Source organism: Pelodiscus sinensis, chromosome 1, assembly GCF_052426305.1.
Source record: "Pelodiscus sinensis isolate ZL-2025 chromosome 1, ASM5242630v1, whole genome shotgun sequence".
NCBI lineage: Eukaryota > Metazoa > Chordata > Testudines > Trionychidae > Pelodiscus > Pelodiscus sinensis.
In genome coordinates this window covers 72,243,541-72,259,579 of record NC_143052.1, presented here as the reverse complement: position 1 = coordinate 72,259,579, position 16,039 = coordinate 72,243,541, and the positions used below count along the sequence as shown (strand labels likewise).

The 16,039-nt window shown below is 41.7% G+C and overlaps 1 protein-coding gene across 2 annotated transcripts in view; it reads right to left on the bottom strand.

Annotated features, from left to right (window-relative positions):
• SYT1 (synaptotagmin 1) overlaps nt 1-16,039 on the bottom strand; it is a 523,899-nt gene that overhangs the window by 184,951 nt on the left and 322,909 nt on the right. The gene's annotated exons all lie outside the window — the stretch shown is intronic.

Here is a 16,039-nt window from a genome sequence, read left to right as displayed (position 1 = left end):
ATCAACAGGTCTCAAAGAGGCAAGACATCAATTGATGCTCCAGCTTACTGGGTAAATATCACAACATTAGCATATTGCTTCTTGTTAGTTCATACAATATTTATTAGACTACAGGGAAGCGTCTTTTTCCAGAGGTAATATCAGCTGTAGTTATTACCTTATGATCCTTTTCCAACACTGCTGAGTTTTGAACTGCTGAATCAGTTAGATACCACACAGTTGCTATAACTCTGTTCCATAGATTTAGTTTTTTGCCCTTTAATTTTGAAAGTGTAAGTAAACTTGATACAGCAATAAAGATAAACAAACAGTATGCTGTATTTACAGAACTGTGTGTGCGTTGGTAGGGGGTGCGAAGAATTAGAGCCAAGATTTTTAGTTAAAAATAAATAAATTACGATAATACAAGAAATAACTCCTAGCTTTCCTACAAAACCAGTAATATATCCAGTGAAGTAGAATTATACACAACGCAAAAATTGGTTTGCATCCATTCTTGAGTCTCACTTTTCAAAAGTAACTGCCCTTCTACTCATTTCCTATGGCATTTGCTACAGACAGTATTATCTAAAATTATTTACTTGTTTCACAGGTGTATTCATGAGCTATATCTTTGAGGTAGGGAACTGAAGCCAAATTGAAGCACCCACATTGTTCACATATACTCCCACATTAACACAGTTTTAATGTAATGTTTATTGTACGTGCATTTTGCAAAACCTTACGTGAGCTATAGGATAAAGCAAATACTTGGTATGAGGCCCATGTGGCACAATTTTTAATATCACCTGAGGGTTGGTTGAAATGTTTGCCTCAGTTTTAAACACATTATACTGATGTTCCACTGTGTCCTAAAAATCATTGGTTTGACTAATCATCCTTCATTTTTTATTTCAGAAAACCAGAGGGAGAAGGGATGTGAGAGATAACAATCATTCATTATTGCTTTGAGTATACAATTGTTCTCACGGTCCCAGAAGGAACTTGGCCTACAGCCTTCCATAGAGAAATTTAAATAAAAACCAAATGAACAAAATGAAACACGCAAAAATGAAATGAGCAAAAAAAATTCCACATAGCACATTCATGAATTAAGACCCAAATCTTTCTCACCTTATGTCATAGATCGGTGGGTCTATTCAAGTTATTCAAGTAAAAAAGATAGTCTCTTTTTTTCTTTAACTTTATTTTTATAAACTCTAAAATGATTCAGGAAGTAACTTTAGTACAAGTCTAACTTTAAGCATGGGTCTAACTTTCAAGTCTAACTTTTAAGCGTTGAACTAACTTGGGCTATTCAGACATTTAACACATAGACATACATTTAAGTGCCTTCCTAAATCAAAGCCACAATCTAGCATTTCCAGTCTCTGAAAGAGATGGGACCAAAATATGGAATTTGTCTTGTTGTGCAGAAGCAACCCAGGTCTGGATGCAAAAAAAGGTGTTAGACATTGTGATGCTAAACATCACGGTGCCTAACTGCTGGGTGCGTAGAAAAATCACTGGGATTCACAAAGCCAGTTAAGCACCAGAGGTCCTGTACAGTAAATAGGCCAGAGATAGGAGCCAAACTGCAGAGAGGCACCTGTTTCTGCTTGCGACACTTGACTGTAAAGTTTCTCCTAGTGTTAGGTCCCTATACCATTTTTGCATGAGGCTGAGGAGGACATGGACTTCCTCTCTCACAACATTTAGCACAATGCTCCGGGTACTCATCTGGAATGTTGGAGACCCACCACTTCAATTCCCACCTTGTCTGAGGGGGAGAAAGGAGTTGCCTGCAAATCTGCCACCACTGGGATGCTATAACTATTGGACTAGAGGCTTTTCTCAACCTCAACCTCTTCCTGCTGAAGCTGTTGCACTCTGGACTCTTGGCAGTGTAGTGTTCCCTTTTTGTTGCCCCAACAATTGCCCAAGCGCACCTTTGCAACTAAGGTGTTATGCGGGGTCTTTTTCAGATCTGAACAATATATGGTAAGAGGAGAAGGTGGAAGACCACCTTCAGAAATGGCACAGATGCCTTCCAAAACTCTTTTTTGATTGCCAACAATCTTGTATGCTCAGTGTTGTGACACTGGCTAATGGGTCTGGATCCTCTCCTGATGACTAATGGTCTGGACTTCCCTCAGGCCTTTGGGACAGCATTCAGAAGCACATTAACTATTTTAAAAATAGTTCCCATTGGCTGTGCCCTGCTTTGCTGTTCCGGTCTTTAGATGAAGGGGGCTAGAGACTCACTGAGTTAGTCAGCACAGTGACAGCTTCTTGCCACCAACAGTTAGCATTTGGTATTTGCTTCCATTCTTTTCCAGTATTTAAAATATCTGATGATGTCTGAAAAGTGTGCATTCTGATCAAGTGTTTTCCAGCTTATGGCTCTTGGAAGAGCTGCTGTTTTTTAACCTACTGTTTCCTGACGGACTTCTGTCCTCCATAAGCTTGTTATCTGCCTTTATGCAAACTGGATTGGCTAAGTACTCCTACCTGATTATTCCTAGCTGGTCAAACTGGAATTTGGCGACAACTCTTGCTGTTCAGATCAGAATCTGTCGGCGCATTTTTTGGACAGAATCTGTCTGTGCATTTTGTAGACCAGGGCTAGGTGACACCATGTTCCTGGTTTGGAGCATGTTGTAAAAGCTCCTCTTACTAATCACTTTGGCGACTTGTCGTGTAGGGTCCTGCATAACATCAGAGCAATCAATCATTTTGTGCAGCAAATTACTGCTGAGGTGTTTGCACACTATCTCTTTTGCTCAGTTCAGACAACCATGCTTGATTCCTTGGTTCAGCGTTTCCCAAACTATGGGCTGCGGCGCATACCGGGCCGCAGGAAAAAAATACCAGGCCTCAGTGTGGTTGCCAGCTCCTGGGGTGTTCCAGTCTCCGGGAGAACCCGTGTGGCACCGGGTCCGCCAAGCCCTTGGCCGGCCTGGGCATAACCTGCAGCCCGATGTTCTGGCTCCCGGCAGAGGCGTAGCTAGGGGAAGTCGGGGGAGGAGGAGGAGGGGAGAGCCGGCCACCGGAAGCAGCACTGGTCAGGGGAATTGGGACGGGTTTTGGAGATTGGGGGGGGGGGGAAGCCGGTGGAAGCAGAGCTGGCCGGGGGGCAGAGGGCTGGCCGGGAGATCGGGAGGAGGAGTAGGGGAGAAGCAGCTGCTGGAAGCAGGGCTTGCCTGGGGCATCGTGGCTGGCCAGAAGAGATTGGGGGGCCGGCAGAAGCAGGGCTGCCGGGGGGGTGCAAGTTCAGGGGTAGGGAGCTGGCCAGGGAAGATAGGTGCAGAGGGAGAGAAGCGGCTGCTGGAAGCGGGGCTGGACATGGGCAGCGGGGCTGGCCAAGGGAGATTGGGAGGAGAAATGGGGGGAGAACTGGCTGTCCGGGAGGGGGTTGGGGGAAGTGGGGCTGGCCAGAGGCACAGCGGGGGGAGGGGAGAGGGGAAGCAGGACTGACCAGGCCATATGTAGATCTCATGGTGCTGCCCACATTCCCCCCCCCCCCCCCCCCCAGAAAGCACAAGTGAGTCCAGCCTGGGGATTCTATTGTCGTCCCCCCACCCACCCCTCGAGTAGTTGCGAACTGGCTGGCTGGTAGACACACGCATGCAGCCTGAGCACATTTACCAGCCAGGCAGTTCGAAACTACAAACTGATACATCTAGTAATAATAAAACGTACCTAATGAGAAAATACCAGACATGTTATATGTTTGGTATTTTCTCAGTTTGTTTTTTATGTGTTTATATTTTTGGGCTGCAAAAAACAGTATTAAAAAAAAAAGGGTTCCAACTAAAGTAAAAAGTTTGGGAAATCCTGGTTTAACCAGCTTTCTGTCTGTCTTACAGTCCATTTATCCAATCCATATTCCTTAACTTGCTGGCAAAAATATTGTGGGTGACCATATCAAAAGCTTTGCTAAAGCTGGCACTGGGGGCTTTGGGAGGACCAGAAACAACTTATTTGAATATTCATCATTTGATTAATGAATATGAAAATATGCAAATGAATGTTACCGGTCCTCCAAAAGTTGGTGAATGGATTTACTGGTCCCCGTGTCAAAAAGTTTGGGAACCCCTGCCTTGGTTTCTTTGCAGCCGATTTTCAGTGGTTTGGGATGAGTTTTCTCCAAGTCCCTTCTTGTTCTGGGACAGAGATACAGTGCTCTCATGTGGCTGGTTTCTTTCCTGCCTAAGTCTTTATTGGGTCTGGCAAAACTAGCCATTTAGAAATCCAACCAAAACATAGTATCTGGAATAATGTGTGTGTGTGTGTGTGTGTGTGTGTGTGTGTGTGACCTACAAGAGCTGTTCCACATGCACCAATTGTGGCCTAGCTATGGACTGACTGTACTTTTCATACACTGATATGTAACATGGGCACTTTTTGGTTGACTAGGTGTTAATATTTTCAATAAACTTGTGCGGAGGCTTTCATGATTCATTTAATGCTCATTTAATTAAGTTATGGTTCTTTTTATATTCTTAATATCTTTTGAGTGTATATATTGTAATGTTTTCACATGATTAAAAGTGTTTTTCATGTCATCTCTCTCTCCCACTCCTCCTGCAGCGAGCACTCACCCACTCTGTGGGAGACCCAGAGTCCACTACCCTGCTTCAGTGACTCTGGTTATTCACAGAGTAACAGCTTCAGAAGGTGTTGAAGGAGCTCCATGGCAGACTGTCCCATTGCCCACTGATAGAACACTCACCTGAGAGTCAGCAGGTACCACCCATGGAAATCTTTTTTTCCACATAAGGCAGAGGAGGGACTTGAACAGGTGGGTCTCACATTTTAGCTGATTACCCTAACCACTGAGCTGAAAGTTATGCGAGAGGTCCTGCTCCTCCCTTTCCCCCTCCCCAGATGCTTTGTGTGAATTTTCCAGAGAGCCCAATCCAGCAAGCATTCAATAGGTAGGTGCCTACCAGAACAGGTCCTGCACGGCAGTAGTTTGATGACCAGATGATTGTTTTCTTCATGAATGGTTCTGGGGCATATGCAGGAGAGAGGCACCAGTAAACATGACTAGAGGCAGAAACACAGGATTCTAGGCAAAGGTGGAAGAGAGCCAGTGGGTCCCAGTGCCATGAACTGGTAAGAGACTGTCCCACTGGGGGGATGTGTGTGTGTGTGTGGGGGGGGGGCAGGCTTTGGATGCTGCTGGCACCCTCGACTGCATGGCAACAGCACACACAGGCTCCAGCTTCGGCTCCAGTGCTTGAGTGGCTGGGCAGCACAGTGGCCGTACTCCCAGCCTTGAGCTTCCCCTAAACTCTCCAACCCCTTTCTTGGAGCCCTTCCCAACCCCAATCCTCTGCACTGAGATCCCCCCCCTCAATCCCCTGCCTTGCCTCCTGCATTCCCCCGCCTGGAGCCCCTCTACCCCTGCACCCCCACCTTCTCCCTGCCCTGAACTCCTCACACTCCATCTGACATTCTTATAGGTACTGGCTTTACACAGCCCCCTCAACCCTCTGTCCTTCCTCCCCCCAAAAGGAGAGGGCCGCAATAGAACAGTACCAGTAAGAAATTTAAGTTACTTTCACCCCTGGTTGTAGGGAATATTTCCTGAAAAATAAATCCACATAGGCACTGAGTTTAGGCACCTACAGGTTCTAGTGGGAGTGTTGTGCATCACAGTCTAGCCTGAAACAAGTACTGAGGTGCCCAACTCCTTTTGTGCAAATAGATCTCAGTGGCTGTGCAGCAGCAGCAGCAGCACTGATGGAGGAGAGAGTGTCTCTGTGTTCCTTGTCCTGCTCTTTGCACTTTATCTCACTCTCTATATTCTGCATCTGCCCTGCCCTGTCTAATAGAAGAGGAGGAGGAGGAGGAGGATGCACCATCTGATCTGACTTTATCTAATATTTCATTGCTCATGTTATTTGCAAACATGGCTGTCTATTTACCTACTACCTATAAGGTGTAGAGGCAGTTCAATAGTGGCTTCATCCAAAGCACACTTAAGTGAATGGAGTCAGGTGTTATGACTGAAACTCCCCCTCAGTCACCGTCCACAATTACATTAGGGCAAAACATGCCAGCTATTTCAGATGGAAGGCTCTGTCTCCATATGCTCTGCTGAATGCCAAATACTAGGAAATAAAACACACAGCGCTGTTAGCTATATACTCTAGTGTTATTTTCCCTTATAGCATTTTGTCAATGAATGTCAGTTAAATCAGAAGCAGAGTCTATGATATATCATAATTAAATTAAAATTACATTGCTTAATTGTAATATATTGCTTAATTATTTCAGGCCTGGCAGTTGAATATTCTGGCTTGTAATAGAAGACACAGTTTACAGTGATGACTTTCCGCTAATTAAAAATTAAGACAAATGTTGCAATTTATTTACTTATAATTTTGGAGTCACATTTTATAAAGTGTATTGGAAGAGCAAATTTGAAAGGTTTCTTATAAAAAAGTAAGGAAAAATAAAAAAACAAGTAGATTCCTCTGTTCTCTAGGAACAGTCCTCTCTAGAGTTACAGTGCAGTTAGAGGTCGCTCTATCTAATGAGGCATGCACAAATACTCTGAATGTGCCATAAAGCCTCCCACCTTTGCATGCCAAAGACAAACATATTTCTAAAAGATGTGTCAGAGCCTTACAAAAAGAAAACTTGACCCAGAAAAGTTCCCTGCAATAAATTTCAAGCTTCTGAACAATATGTATGTACACAGAGATGGCAACCAATTGCTGCAATTATGAAATTACTATTTTACTCCACAGTGAGGATATAAACACTGCAGTGTCATTATGATAGAGCATGGAGTTGGAGTAATTAGTGTACTGTTCTTTTATAAAATAAAGGTTACTTTTATATTACAGAGTGTTTGTTAAGGTAAAGCTTTACAAACAGCAGATTATTTGCCATTTATGAAGTGACAGCCATAGGCACAAGCGCACACACAAACATATAAGGATAAGAAATAAGTAGCTATGGAATTCAGTTATGATTCTCATCGCAGCATGAATACACTTTTATTATATTATTATATTGACCTATGTGGAATAGTAATGATGGATTTTTACAGTTATTATGAGAAAAGGTGAAGCTTTCTTGTGTTATTCTAATTCAAAATAGTTTAATAGTGTCAACACTGTGTGATTTTGAAATACCAGACAGACAACTCTTATCCGTATCCATACTGATTCCTTCTGCGTATCACTATTGCTATTCACACAGGGTGGAGTTTATTAGAAGTCATATTTAAAACCTAGATATAAAATGAAGACCCAAACAAGCTGATAGAAAATGTGAAAGTGATATTGGGTGCTTCTATTAAGGAAAGTTGTTCTCTTCTATGTAGAAATTTGCAGGAGTTGGAAACTAATTCAGGGAAAGATGGTAATCTGAATCACTGTCAGTAGTGTCATTTCCACTATGCAGGAATTGTCCCCGAAGATAACAGACATTCCTCAGTTTCTTCCAAACTCTTCCTCTGGAGAAGCTATATACCATTTTAGGGCAGGTATGGCACTGTTCAGATATTAGAGAATTAATATTCTACAATCACACAAATCTGAACATTTTCGGGATTCAACAGAGGCAAGGAGGTTTTTTTTACTGAGACACCTGCTTCTGCCCAGCTGTCCCTGTTCATGGTTCTTACAGAAGACCTGCTGCTAGGAGATCTCCTACCCACCACTTTGTCTACACATCACAGCTTTTAGCAACATGGCCGTGTTGCTAAAAGCCTGGCAGTGTAAACACTGTTTGTCAGCACCGTTGCTGACAAAATATGTCTACCCCCTACTAGCAGGGTTTGTGATGTAGACAAGAGAGCACTTCTGACAATAATGAGCTGTTCACACTGCCACTTGCTATCACAAAATTATTGTCTTTTGGGAGAGGGGGCTTTTTAAGCACCTGTGAATGACAAAACTTTTGTTGTTCAAGTGGCAATGTAGACAAAACGTAAGGGACATAATCAGATGGGAGGAGGCCCTGGAAATTCTTATAGAATTGATGTAACCTATGGGAAGGCATTAAATCCATGATTTAACCTTATCTCCTCCCCATCCATAGTGCTGAAGAGGAAGAGGGAATATGCTGCAGAGGCAGCATTTCCCCCTTCCATACACATGTAAACTGAACCTGAAATCTTTGGATAATAAATGGGAAAATCAAAGGAGTACAGTATCATTTGGAAGGATGTTGACCTCATTAGAATTCTGCTTAACCTGCTCTAAAGTGTTCCTGAAAAGAAACTTGAACCTCTTCTAATAGTTTGGGGAAAACTTTTTTTATCCTTTCAAGACATGACAATTAGAGATGTGCGAAATGCTCACAGTGGAAACTCTCCCCACACAAGGAGGTGAAACTTGTCAGTTTCAGGTTTCATTGAGTGTGAAACTCATCAAAGTACATCACCTTTTGACATTCCTTAAGGATGTGCAGACTAGAGTCTAAATCTGTCAGGTTTCTATGGTTTTCTGCTCTCTACGCTGTGGGCATATCAGGTCTCAGAATGGGGTACAGTATGGGTTCCGCACAGATGCAGGTAAAGGATCTGGTGGAGCACCTCTAGTCCTGTTGACATAGAATTGGCACTAGTTCTCAAGGCAGGAGCTTTGAGGTAAGCAGGCCTACCTTGTCTTTGTTTGCTCCTTTGCATCCAAGCTAAATTCAGAAAGGGCGTGTCAGGACTACAGGGTTTTTTCGAAAAAAAGTGATCTTTTTTAGAAAAAACTTCTCCTGCGTCTAGACTGCTGCCATGTTCTTTCAAAAGTAAATCGAAGGAATGCAGCAATTTTTTCAACCACAGAAAACCTCGTTTTATGAGGAATAATGCCTTTTTTTTTAAAGTGCTCTTTCGAAAAAAAGGCACTATGTAGTGCAAACTGTGCTTTTTCGAAAGAGAGTATCCAGACTGCCAGGTTGCAGTCTAGACACTCTTTTTCGAAAGAGGCTTGCAGTCTAAACTTAGCCAAAGGGTGAAGAGTGCAGACATGTTGAGCATAGCACCTTGACCAGTGAAAGACTTACTGGAAAGTGTCTATTTTGTTTTTCTTCCTGTCCTTAATATGAAGCTTTTCAAAGTAGTTTGAGATCTTTGGCAATTTAAAAATATTGCATCTGATCTAGACTAACTCTGATCATCATCAATATCAATGAAAATTTAAAGGAGTAAATAAAGTGATCTACAAAGTAACAACTATATTTATTTACTACCCACTTACAAATTAAAATGGCTGAAACTTTTTTTTTTAATGTTCTGTTATGGCTACTTTCGCACCAGAATAATTTTTGATGTGTGGTTATAAAATGGTGACAAATAATTTTGAACATTTCTTCAATGATTGTGCTGCAGCTATAGTGAAGGAAATGGTTCTTTAATCAGCATTAAATGTAGGAAGTTTGCTTCTAGATTATGCATGATACGTACAGTTCAATGATCTGTTCAGCACCTCAAATATGTTCACCATAGTAATTACAATCAGCTTTGAACATAATTTCCATACACATTCAAAGAACTAGAGATCACTAAATTAAATTAATAGGTAGCAGGTTTGAAATGAAAAAAATGAAGTTTCTCTTCACACAGCACATAGTCAACCTGTGGAACTCCTTGCTAGAGTATGTTGTGAAGACCGGGACTTTAACAGGGTTAAAAAAAGAACCTCATGGAGGTTAGGTCCATCAATATTTAGGTCCATCAAGACTGATTGGGTAGGAATGGTGTTCCTAGCCCCTGTTTGTCACTGGAAATGGATGTTAGGAGAGGGATCACTTGATGATTCTCTGTTCTGTTCACAGTCTCTGGGGCACCGGCAATATCCCACTGTTGGAAGACAGGATACTGGGCTAGATGGACCTTTGGTTTGACCCAGTATGGCCATTCTTATCTTCTTATGTATTTTAGGAAGAAAACCACTCAAATAAAACTAAATACTTGGTAAGTAAAAATTGCTTTAGTTGCGCTATTATTTTCTGTTCCAAGCTACATTCTGTAGCACAATGAAGGTGAGAGACAACATTATTAACCTTCAGTGACAGTGGGGACAGAATACCCATATACTGTGAACGGAGAAAGATTTCACATTACACTGAAAATTTACCAAATTCCATTAGATTTTTCTTTAAATGAAGTGAATTCATCATTAACAAAATGGAAGCATTAGCAGAATGTCTAAAGATGTCTGAAATAAATGATCTCTTCCCAGGTTTAAATATTCTGGTGTTAATAATACATTTCTTCCTCATTCATCTCCCCATTAATGAAATAGCCTATCTTTTTTGCTTCAGTAACTGACATTTATTTTAAAAAGACAAGCTCCAAAAAGATCTTTTCAAGGCTTTTGTAAAGATAGGCTTGTAGCTATGTTTTCAGAAGAATGGAAGGGTCACGATAAAGATGTTATATCAAAACAGCCATTTCAATACCACCACAAAGCCTTCAAATACAAACTGTATTTAGTACAGTTTTAAAGGAGGTGCAGGAAAGACCCAATGTTTCTGGTGAAAAAGGCAAAATGTGACAGAAATGGAATTTAAGTCTCTCTCTCGGATCTATGCTGCCCTTTATGTGTAAGAAATGTGTGTGAACACTGATGAGCATTATCTGCCTATAGACTAGATCCAGTCAAACTAACTTGAAATATTTTTTGATGAGAATAAAGATTGGTTGAAAAAGGTAATAGCATGAAGGAAGCAGAGAGATATCTGTAGGGCATTTGACTTGGAACCACATGACATTTTTATTAAAAAACAGTATAAAATTAACATTGCATGCATTAAAAGGATGAAAAATTGGCTAACAGCTAGGTTTCAAAATGTAACTGTAAATAGGGGATTATCATCAAGAGCGTTTGCTTCCACTGGGGTCCTGCAGGAATTAGTTCTTGGTCCTGTGCCATTTAATATCTTTCTTAATGAGGTGGAAGAAAATATTTCTTCAAACTTTCAGTGATATGGTAAATAATGAAGAGGAGAGGTCACTGTTTCAGAGTGATGTAGGTCACTTGGTAAACTGGGCACAAGCAAATGATATATGTTATAATATGGCTGAATGTATATATCTGTGAACAAAGACCATTAGCCATGCTTAAAGAATGGGGAACTCTATCCTGAGAAGCAGTGACTCTGAAAAAGACTTGGGGGCTGTAACATTCCAGGGTGCAATCCAGGCCAGTGAGGTGCTTCATCAATCCTGTCCCACAATTTTGGGTGCCCCATAATACCTTGCTGTTGTAGCTTCCAGTGTGGGTTGCTCACAATCAGGCTGGTTATGCCGAGGGAGTCTGTTGATGGATAACTTTAGCTCTGGTTCAGCAACTCCGACCTCAGCAGCTTGTCAGCTCATTCCAGCTATACACTGGCTTCCAGCAGCCTTGGTTACTATACTTGTGGGGTAACTCCCAAAAAACTCCTAGTCCTGAATTTCCATGCAGACATGTGTTTTGCACTGTCCAGCCTCTCCTGCACTGTCCAGATATTTTAGGTTTGTTGCCACTGTCAGGGAAAAACATACTACACTTTGCTAGTCCAAAGCTCAAACAATTCACAACACAGGATTAATTTTGCTTAAAGAAAAAACAAGTTTATTTTACTACAAAGAGAGAGACTTTAAGTGAGCACAAGACGTTAAGGACAGAAAAATAAAGATAAAACTCTTCCCTTTACTGTAGATTAGTGAACAAGACTTGGTTCAAGGTGAAATCCCTTACCACGTTTCCTGTAAGATTGCTGACCAAGTTCTCAGGCCAGGATCTGCACCCAAAGTCCAATAGCTGTTTCTTTTGTCTTCCTTAAATGAAAGGAGAGCAAGATGGATAAACAGAGGTGGCTTTGCATCTCTCTTTTATGGTTCACTAATCTTCTGGATGTACATTTTCCTGAGGGATATCTTTTGAGGAAGCTCATTTCCATTAAGGACAGAGATAAAGAGTCTGGGGGCATTAGAGGTTCCATGATGTCGTTACATGATCTATTTGTTCCTCCCGATCTTGAGAAAAAAAGGCTATTTGATAGGTGATTTACCATCAACTTTGATGACACCTGGCTAGAGGCATCAGCTTGTCTTCTATCTTTGAGGAACTGGTTTAGCCAGACTTGTCTGGTAAGCACATTTCAGACATAGTTTCAGCTTCTGTTTATAACTTTATATATAATGCTACTACACACATTTCATCCTGATCATATTGACTAGTGAATTAATAGTTTTCAAATGATACCTTAAGACATATTTTTTTGTACGGAGATTATTACAACAATGTGCAGGGTGTCAATGTAGGGATACATTCAGTCACAGGGGCCATAGTGAGTAATCAGTTGAACATAAGGTCTCAATGTGATGCGGTGGCCAAAAGAGCTAATAATATTCTGGGATGCATAAACAGGAATATCAAGTAGAAGTAGAGAAGTTAATTTACCTCTGTATTTGGCATTGGTACAACTGCTGCTGGAATATTGCATCCAGTTCTAGAATTCACAATTCAAGAAGGATGTTGACAAATTGGAGAGAGTTCAAAGTGCAGCCACAAGAATGATTAAAGGAGTAGAAAACAAGCCTTTTAGTGACAGATTCAGGATACTCAATCTATTTAGCTGAAAGAGAAGGTTAAGGAGTGACTTGGTGACAGACTAAGTCAGAGATGGGCAAATTCCAGCCCATAGGCCGAATCCGATCCACAGAGTTAATCGCTGGTGGGCCCCTACTTGAACCTCTGCAGGTATCGGGCGACTGCAACTCTTATTGACTGCGAATTGCCGTTTGTGGCTAATGTGAGTGGCGGGAAGCAGCGTCCCCGTCCATGCCGCTTCCCGCTGCTCACACGGGCCACGCATGGTGATTCACAGCTAACGAGAGATGCAGTAACCTGACACCTGGGCTACGTCCCGTTTTTGCGCAAAAACTCGCTGAGTGTCCACACTACAAGCGCATTTTTGCACAAGAAAAAGTACAGTAGATTGTTAGAAGACAGGGCTTTCTGCGCAAGAGTTATTTCTCTTTCTACGAGGAATAAGCCTTTTTGTGTAAGAGCTCTTGTGAACGGACAACAGGGGTTTCTTGCGTAAGAAACCCCTATCGGAAAAAGCACAGATGCTCTGATGGCCATTCTGTGAATGGACATCAGAGCTTTCTTGCACAAGAGCGTCCATGGCAGTGTGGATGCTCTCTTGCACACAAGCACATGGCATTGGGGATGCAGTCTTGCTCCAGAACTTTTTGTGGAAGATCTCTTCTGCAAAAAGTTCTTGAGCAAGAAGCCTGCAGTGTAGACGTAGCCCTGCAGAGATGCAGCTAATCATAGTGGTGGCAGACCACCAGGGACTAACCCTGGTGGGTTGCCTTTTTTATTACCCGAACTCTAACTCTAACTCTAACCCTATCTCGTATTACAAGGAGAAGAAATATTTAGTAATGGGCTCTTCAATCTACCAAAGGAAGGTATAGCATACTTCAGTGGCTGGAAGTTGAAGCTAAACAGATTCAGGCTGGAAATAAAGTATAAATTAACCACTGGAACAATTAACCAAGGGTCAGGGCAGATTCTCTATCACTTACAATATCCAAATCAAGTCTGGCTATTTTTCTAAAATATCTGCTCTAGAAATTATTTTGGGGTAATTCTATGGGCTTTGTTATACAGAGGGCTGGAGTAGATGATCTGAATGACCTCTCTGGACTTTAAAATCTTTGGATATTAAGAACAGACTCTTGCAGCAGCAGCTCTTCAACCTTATCAGAACTATGAAGACAACTGACAGCCGTACATAATATTAAAACTGCTTTCTGATGCTTGCCAGTTATATCATCCTGAGAATCTTATCATCTCTATTGTGGGAACAATGTGGCTGAGAGTTGAACTCATACCTTCAGCTTCAATTTAATATGCAGTATGGCCTCCAAAAGTGATCACCACCCAGAGGCACATGTCTAAGCTACAAAGGTCCAGAAACACAAAAATAGTTAGGTGCTTAAATCAGGTGCTAAAGCATCCTAATCCCAGTTTTGACATCTCTATGATACATAAAACTCATGCTGAACATGGTAGACATCTAGATTTTTGCAGTGAAAGTTCCCAGAATGCTTATGTTTCTGCCTCTCTCTAGGCACACAGATGTCTCCCTCCTGACAAAGCCCCAGAGCAATTCAGAAATCAGAAGAATACAGGCATTACCTAAGTGACACGAAGGGCCAGTTGTTGCCCTCTGAGCACACCTACAAGGTAAGGCCACTTAGGCAACTTCACACAACTTCACACAGCTGCGGGATGGGAGGAGGACCTCAGTTATAACTTTAAGGCCTAGGGGTGAAGACACTCATCTCGGATGTGGAATAACTCCCCCCCCCCCCCCAGTTCCAGACTCCCCTCTGCCTCTAGGGGAAGAAGGAAATAATTACTATGGGGTATTCAGATGTGGGTTTCTTTTCAAGCTCTTCTGTTGAAGCTGTTGCTTCACTTCAAAAATCACCACCTTGAAGAAGTCCAGATTTAGGGCCTCATCTAAGCAGACCTCCTGCTTAGATGACTTCCTGAGTCTGTTCCAACCATAGTCTTCTATGATTCTATGGTCTCTGCAAGAGGGTCATACGTGCCTCTGATCAGCATCTCCCACTGATTAGTTTAAGTGTCTCCCTGCCTAGAATTCTGATTTTTGTGAAGGTGACTCTCTCTCCCCCCTCAATTCATTTTCTAGACAGCTTGGAGACCAAACTCAGGCTTTGCAAATTCCAGTTATTTTCTAGGTGCCTGAGTTAGGTGCTGTGATGTTCAGCAAAATAAATTCTAATTCCCTTTGTGTTTCCAAGCCAAAGTTACTATTTTGTGACTCAAATCATTTCTGCAAGACTGCAGTACTGCATTAAGATTTCCAACTGTCTGTTCTCAATCAGTCATACACAAAATTGAAAAAGATCCACGCAGAAAGCATGTGGTACTACTAAGCCCTGTTACCTATACATGGCCATTTAAAGGCTCTAGGACTACCTTTCCTCAGGTAGGCAGATAATACAAGTGAACATCAACTCCAGGTTCAAAACAATCATGAACTTTCTCTCAAAAGAATACTGGGTTTCTGGGCCAAAAGTGGATTTGCAGTAAATTGTGTTGAGAAGCATAAATGGCGTAAAGAATTTCTAACTTAGTCTCTACATTGCATGTGCTTCCATTAATTTTCCTTTTGCAACATGCCTAGACAGTACCTCCATCCAACGTAATGACAGCTAGGTAGTATCCATCAACATTCCATTTCTGGGTGGGATTTCCAAAAGTGCTCAGCACTTGTGTCTCTTTTCTGCCACAAAAGTCAGCAGCAAACCTTCCTCAGACTTCAATGAGAGCACAGTTATTGCAACATACTTTTGAAGATTCCAGGCTTACCAATTTGATTGCAATGGCCATTCCACCATATAAAAGAGGGCGTGATAACAGCCATGGAAGGTGGAGCAGCTATAAGGCAGACATAACACACTCAAAATGGCAGTTGAGGGTAGAGTGAAGATACCATCATTTTGACATTCCCAGTAAATACATGTGGCTGGAGTTGAACTCCAGCCAGCCCCTATTAAATGGGATATGCCTTGAAGTCAGGATTTAACCCTAAATATAGACATTGTCAGTAATCTGTTTTTAATATTAAAGGAAACTATGCTGGAGACAAAGTTGTATCTCTAGATATCGACATTGTTCCTATGTATCAAGATCGGTAAGATTCCTGAGTCTGCCAAAATGTCTGAATGTATATAATTTACCACCACAATTTTCCATGATTATCTGCAAATGCTGCAGTAACTGGCTAAGGTTCTTGCTCTTAACCATAATTATGAATAGGAATGAAGGAGAGAAAAAAGCTACAGCTATTTCCTCCCACATGATCATTCTATCATCTTTCACACTTACATCTTGCTTCCTGAAGCTTTAATCTGCATTTGTACTCCCCTGATATTTACTTCCAACAGATTTCTTTTATACTGCAGCACAAAACAAAGAACTCACATAAAAAATAATGCTCAGTTGCATTTAGGCATGAAATTTTAATATAGTCCAGAGAGAGTACTTGCTGTTCCAAAATAATT